This window comes from Corvus moneduloides, chromosome 18 (genome assembly GCF_009650955.1).
Source record: "Corvus moneduloides isolate bCorMon1 chromosome 18, bCorMon1.pri, whole genome shotgun sequence".
Classification (NCBI taxonomy): domain Eukaryota; kingdom Metazoa; phylum Chordata; class Aves; order Passeriformes; family Corvidae; genus Corvus; species Corvus moneduloides.
Genome location: NC_045493.1, coordinates 8,431,639 through 8,439,109, shown reverse-complemented (window position 1 = coordinate 8,439,109; position 7,471 = coordinate 8,431,639). Strand labels below are relative to the sequence as shown.

The 7,471-nt window shown below is 43.9% G+C and overlaps 1 long non-coding RNA gene across 1 annotated transcript; it reads right to left on the bottom strand.

Annotated features, from left to right (window-relative positions):
• Nucleotides 1–320: 320 nt before the first annotated feature.
• Nucleotides 321–3,893, bottom strand: LOC116453246. The gene is made up of 2 exons (XR_004243723.1): nt 3,571–3,893; nt 321–837 (listed from the first exon to the last, which is right to left on the bottom strand). It is a non-coding gene; the product is annotated as an uncharacterized LOC116453246 (long non-coding RNA).
• Nucleotides 3,894–7,471: the final 3,578 nt, after the last annotated feature.

Genomic DNA, 7,471 nt, shown 5'->3' with positions numbered 1-7,471 from the left:
CCCATACTGGAGCAGGGGGATGCCCAAACGAGGCTGTGACCTTGTGGGAATTCTGCATTGGAGCAGGTTTGCTGGCAGGTCTTGTGCTCTCCCTGGCATCCCTGAGAGGGTTATCTTTCCCCTGAGCTGAGAACCACTCCACAGGACAGCTGGGGAGAGGACTGGGAAGAAGAGATGGTAGGAAATATTTTTCTGTACATCCCTTCTTAGTGCAAAATCGGGGGGAGTAGCCATACATAAGACATCCTGTTTTGAAACAAGATTTCTTAAAATTAATCCCTTTTTCCCCCAGAAATTTTGACACTCCCCATTCTGGACTCTGCTTGCTATAACTAGGTTTTATTGTCATGGAAAAAGAGTTCTGCAGCATTAGAAAGCAAGGAAACACTGAACAGTTCTTGCCTTGCAGCTAAGTGTGATCCAGGCTCCATTGCAGACAGAGCCAGGAGTCCCACTGACGTCAGTGAGGCAGGGATTTCACTTCTGAAAGTTTGGGTTTTGTTTCATGTTTGTGTTAAAGAGCCTGAGAACCCATGCTTGATGAGGTCAAGCAAGCCCAGCAGGGTCGATACAATGCTCTTCTCCCCTCTCAGATCTCAGGCACAGCCCAGACCACTCTGTGTGTATGTCTGCCTCTGAATTATTTAACTGTCCAGCTGGTTAAAAATAGTACAGCAGCAACTCCCTTTCCAGCCTCTGACTGTTAAATGGGCCATCAGAGCCCAGCCAAGGCCGAGGTCGTGGCCTGGGCTGCACATGTGGCCAGGGTGAGCTGGATGCCAGAGGGAGGGAGAAGCATGTCGCCACAAAGCCTGGTTCCACCACGATGATATCAGCCTGTGAAAGAAAAGCAAGGCATACTCAGAACATTATGAAGCTGCCAAAGAAAACACTGTCTTCACAATGAACAAAAGTCTGATTAATTATTAATTGCCTGGCAGCTAATTAGCATTCCCTTGGGCAGCTGTCTACAGAGTGCCTTATATTTCCAACACACCGTAGGCCAACATCATCTATGCAAATGGCTTTTGATCAGAGCTAGCAACTGATTTGTTGCCTGAAACAAGTTGTTCCCCTCCCGTCTCCCCATCTCCTCCTGTCACCTCTCTTTTCTCCACCCAGGGACTTGGGCTCATTACAGTGTGAGCTAAGCAGAAAACATCCCTTGCTGATGAATCTCCTTCCTGCCGTGCTTTTCCAAGGAAGCCGGACACCTCCCAGCAGCCACCCCTGTGCACAACCCCAGCCTACGTAACAGGACGACTGCAGTGCTCTAGCCCTGGAAAAAGCCTTCTTTGGCTGTTGTGTGGCCAGAGGGGAGGGGAGCAGCTCTGGGTAGTGAGGCACTGATCAGCTGCAGAGGCAGTGACCCAGTCTGGGCTTTAGAACTCTAGGCAGCATTCTGGGAATTCAGCATCAGCTAATCACAGAACCATTTAGGTTAGAAAAGGCTTGTAATACCATCGGGTCCAATCCACTGCCAAGGCCACCACTAAGCCATGTCCTTAAGCACCACATCTACACATCTTAAAATCCCTCCACGGATGGTGACTCCACCACCTCCCTGGGCAGTCTGTTCCAATTCTTGACAACCCTTTCGGTGAAGAAATGTTTCCTAATGTTCTAGCTAAACCTCCCTGCTTGCATTCAGCTCCTATTAATGTTAATGGGACTTAGGCACATGCATCAAGGGCAAGCAGACCCCTTACGAGAGCATAAACATAAATTACAGCTATGTACAGGCAGAGCAAGCCTTCAGCTTGCTGTTTTACCATGCCAAAAAAGATGCACTTTCCATTTTAAGAACTTAGCAGCTTTAATTTTATTTTTTTATGTAATGGAACAAGTCAATGCAGTCAGTGAAATACTGCAGCAAAACCTGAAGGTTTCTCACTTTACCATCACACAACTCATCAAAGGCTGTACACAAACCTATGCAGACTAGGACACAAGCTTAGGATTACTAGTGTCTCCAAAATGCGCCTTTCTGAGGTTTAAGTAGGTGTCATGCTGTCCCTGCAGTACAGAATTAATTTCAAAGAGTTTTTGATATTTTCCCTGAGAAATTCACCCAGCCTCTGTATTTTACACCTGACAACTGAGTGTACCTGTCACTCATACTCATTAGGTGAAAATGTGTCTGAGAGCTTAACAGGAAAGCAGGCAAACTTTAAAAGGAAAGATGCTGAAGGAAACAAGGATCAACTACAGAGCAGTCTCAGGTGTCAGCTCTGGCCATCAGGAGCCAGGTGTACCAGAGAAGGTGAGCCGACCTGGAATCCGGCAGAGGTAATGGATATCACCCCAACAACTTCACCAGAGCTCAGACTGATAATCCAGCTCCAGAGATTAGAGGAATGATCACTTTCCTTGCAGAAAAGGCCAGATGATAAAAGCTGCCATGGAGATCAGAGAAGCCCTCATTAACAGGAGTACAAGATTGTTGAGCCAGAGAGCAGTTTCCTGGTCTCTTTACATATTTTTTAGAACAAGGGGTCCTGCATCTAAGACTGCATGTCCTGGCTGTTACTGCAATATAAACATCATAAAATGACTGTTTTCCTACCCCAAAGCCAGAGGATAAGTGCTGATGCAGCAAGATGATTGAGATGAAAACAGATGTTTTTGGAGTGAAGGGACAAAATCTGTGGAAAGTTCTTTGTTTCTAGGCAAAGAACTTGATCTACCAAGTGGAAAAAAAAAAAAAAAAAAGCCCAAATTACCACAGTCAAGTTTCAAGTTCTTATTCTCATTCTACAGGTTTACCCTGCCTGCTGCCTTGCTCTAACTCTGCACTGTGCCAGCGAGGCAGCACATTAGTCAAATATGAGACCATTAAGTTATATCTCTATAGATATGGGATATAACCCCTTGAAATATATAGGCACTGCAGAGGAGCAGAGCATGGTTTTGTTGTACTCCTGTTAACAGTTCTGCAAGGAACCTGCAGCTACGATGCACAGCCAGATATTTTATTAGACTACATTTCTCCTCGTGTACATGAGTCATATAAAGTACATAAACTCATGAAGTCCAACTAAGACTGGCATAAATCAGGGATAACACCAGTGGAGCCAATAGAGTTGCACTGGGGTGAAAGTGGCATAAATCAGAGGCTGATCAGGTACACATTTTCTTTAAGGTAGACAGACTATTAAGTGGCTTACATAGACTTCTTATCACATTACAGTTCTGTAAGGTAAATAACAGTCACCATGCACAGTATATAATGAATTGCAGCCTGCAACATACAGCAAATGGCCATTTTTCTCTGGGAATCTCTCAGCTCAGAGCTCTGAGACCAAAAATAATGGGCAATATTCTCCAGCATTCATGTGTGACATTCCCATTAGTATTGACAGGAGGTATGTGCCCAAAGTCAGGATGTATTCATCAGCAATCTGAATTGGGTATTACTGAGGCTCCCAATGAACGTTGCAGTTTCATCCCCAGCCATGACCCTCCAAGGGAGCAGCCACAGCTCTTTACTTGCCTTTGCACAGGAAAATATTTATTTGGTGTCAGGTGGAGCTGGAATCAGAGGAAGCAGGGCAGTCTGGTATCACTCACCTCTGAGCATCAGCCCCCGAAGGAGCCTCACACGGCCAGCCCAGCTCAGAGCAGGACTCACTGGTGCATGCACCGGGAGTCTATCACAGGAAACAGCATCAGGACTCGGAGGCTGGATGGCAGCTGAAGCCTGAAGGAGGTAAGAGAAGTGAAGTGACCACAAAGTCACAGGACAGATCAAGAACTTTACCTCTTAAATGCCCAGCCTGGCTGTTTTCCTCCCAATAGAGCCTGCTTTCTGCCTATATACACATATATTGTATGTTGGAAGGGCAGCAAAGAGATCAGAGTTTGTTTAGATTGAAGTTCAAAAGTAATTTGTCTAGATCAGGGTAGAGAGATGCTTCTTCAAAGCTTAATATACAGATTAATTGCTTAATTTTTAAATTAGACTTCAATGTGACTGGAATACAGAGCTAAAGCAAGTTCAACAAGCAACCAGAGTGTAACTAACACAGGCAGAGCACGCATGTGTACACAGCTCTGTTAACAGGAATAAATTGCTTCCTGCCCTGAATTGCACCTAAGAAGAGCCATAAGCTGGTTCAAAACTAAATATACACCACAGCATATGTACTTGCTAAGAAGGTCATTAGAACATAGAGCTCAGGGAGACAGCTGTGCCAGGAGAAAATAAATATAAAAATAAGATATAGTGGAATCTGTGCAAGAGAAAATAGCTGAAAAGACACAGAAGGCCAGGGAGCACAGCTGCTTAAAATAATTCTCTCGAAAAGAAATGGTGCAGCTGCATGCCTTATCCTAACCTCCTATCTCTGAAGGTATGAACCTTGGCAATGCTATTCCTGCCCTACCCAAGTGTAAGCATCTGGCACTACAGAACACCTTATGAAGTCCCAAAGATGAGACTGCCTAGCCAGCCTAAAGAATTAGGTTATAAGATTGTGGAGGTCTTGGCTTTGCAGTTTAACAAGTCTCCTTAGCAAAGACTTTCTTCACTGCACTAACACAGACTTCTCTCAGCTCTACATACAAAGACTTAATCCCAGAGTTGCTGGCTTGTCAACAGAGTCTCCCAAAATACTGTCCATACCTTTGACAAGCTGCAATTAGTGTAACAGAACAATGTAAACAGGGCTCTAACCTAAACATGACTGGCAGTGATACAATAGAGGGGTCAGGGGGAAGCTAATCCAGAAATTCAGTGTGCACCCCCTTAAGCGAGGAATTTGAGTGCAACTGAAAATAGAAGGTGAGACTATCTGACAGCTAAATTGCCAGTGGTAGCTTAGCATGGATTTGGTTACATTGCTCAGCGACCCTCAGTGAATTAAATAGATTGAAATGCTAATGATAGAGTGAATTCCCAGTACAGAGGTAGAATAAAGTAGTCAGATTAGGTTTCAGACAAGGTGAGTTCAATGGCAGCAAAGAGATCAGAGTTTGTTTAGATCAAGGTACAAAAGTAATTTGTCTAGATCAGGGTAGAGAGATGCTTCTTTAAAGCTTAGGGGCTCCCCAGTGTTAAGTAACATGTCAAAAACAGTGTAGACCTGACAAGCTATTTCAGTGACTGTTATTTTATGTGATTTCTATCAACATTGGAACATTTTTCACTGGTCTCAATACACTCCTAATGGCACAGTCATTTATCTCCTAATTAATTAAATGCTACTCTGATGACAGATGTGGGACAGTTCACCTGGGCTGTCATTCAGACTATGCTTGTTTCTTCTCACCGGGTATTCCAACCAGAGTAGCGCTGCAGTGAAACCATAACTGTGGCATTTATTCTCTTTGGGGTTTACAGGTGTTCACCATGACATCACAGCTTCACAAGTACACAGAGGCTCGTCCCCCCTGCTCCTCTTAAAGCCCAGGAAGCAGAAAAGAGCCACAGGCTTGATGAAGTGTCTTACCTGCCATTGCACAGACCAAGCCCAGGCCAGCTGCTTAACAAAGTTTAAACCCCAGGCTAATGATAATGGCAAGTAATACTCACAAATCACACACAAAAATTAAGAACTGAACTTGAAACTCCACTCAGGGTTCACCTGTTCAAAACAACTCTGGAGGCTCTCCAGAGCAAGTGTATTACTACATAAATTCCAGGATCAATTTAGCCTTAAACCACTGATCCACCCCTTCTCTTCCAAGGTCACAAGGCAAGTCAATGCCATTAGAGTAAAACCAAACTTGAAATAAGATGCACTATCCTCACAGTAAGGGCAATTAAAGACCTTACTTGACAGGATAGCAGGCTCACTATCACTCAGAGCTTAAAAAATGAGATTAGGCATCTTTCTAAAGGATGTGTTTCAATTCACTACCCTTGTAATTCAGGATAGTTATTCTCGTAAGAAAGTGACATTGCAGCTTGTCATTCAACTATCAATCAGCAGTGTCATAATACTTCAGTGTCAGTTGTCTGTTTCCATTACAATAAATAAATAAGAATTAAGTATTCCAGTCAAGAAAAAGCAATGTAAGCCTGTGTAAGGTCAGGGGAGGCATAACACGTCATGCCCATGGGAGTTGCTTTTGCTGTAGTGCTTATGAAGCTGAGAGCAGGAAATCCAAGCTCTCTGGCACTCGTGTTTTCAGTCTAAGCACCAGACCTCGCCATCTGGTCATTGGGTTAATTACTATATAGAAAAAACTACAAGAAAAAAAATCTTCCAGAGTGATAATTTGATTTAGGTTGCCCTGATTGAGGTCTGACACAAACAGGACCAGTTTTGACATGGCAGCTGACTTGGCAGGAATCAGTGCCTCAGCCAGACAGGCTGCACTTTGAGGAGTCACTTCTCAGACACCACATATGGGATGGGACTCACTTCTGCCTTCCTCTTCACTGAGGCCAGTTGTTGGTTTAGTCTCAGTATTACTACAGGAGAAGACTACATGGCCAGTATTTGGGAACTGTGTGAGACAGCTTTGATGACTACCTGTGAGGCACCACCCTCAGCACCAGCAGTTAACAAGATCTGGGACCAGTGAAAATCTCAGGAACTACAGTCCCTCAAGCACAGAGAAGCTGACAGCAGTCTCACCCCTTGTGGTTCCAGCCCAAAATGAGATGCAGCAAGTGGAAATAATTCTTGAGAAGCAGAGCCCTGATGTGCTTTCTCCATTCATAGTAACAGTCCACTTTATGCCAAATGACTCATTACCATGAGTGAAGGCAACGTGATTCAACCAGAAAAGCACATGTAATTTGCATAGATTACTTTCCCACTTGATTTCCATGCTGTGAAGTAACAGGGACTGCCTTCAAGACCAAAAAAAAAATAAAAAGATAGTCCCATGAGTAATTTTTTGCTTAAGTATTAAGATATAATAGATTGAAGAGAGATTTGGATATGGAAGTCTAGAGGAAAAAAAAAAACCAAACCAAGCATTGTGAAGGATGCCTTGTGTTCCAGTTATTTCTAGTGTTGTGAAAGTGAACAGAAACTATTGTTCAGAGAATGCTTCAAACACCCTTGCAAAGGAAAAAAATAAATGTTTCTGTGAGCCCATTGAAGAAAGAAAGATGGGAAGACTCAGCCATGAGTTGGTTGGATTTCAAGATTTGCTTTTCTTCCCTGGCTGAGTGCATCTTGTGTTTGTGTCAGTGGTGACACCACCCTTACATGCCTCTGTGGAAAGACCACTGCAGAGCTGGCAACTCCCTCTGAACAGGGAGTGGTCTCCTTCAGACTTGCACCTCGCTTTGGACACTGCAGCATTTCACAAGATGAAAGTCAGAGAGCTTTCCGCATTCATATATCCAACCCTTAACCTAAAACTAGGATGTGATTTCACTTCTAACTGCACTGAAATGCAGTGGCTGCAGTGGGTAGTTTGCAATTTCTTTTGCTGAAGCACTTGCTGGCAGAATCGTGATAAGAATAAGCAGCTGGTTCCAGTAAAGTCACAAGGGCAAACCCAAACTGCT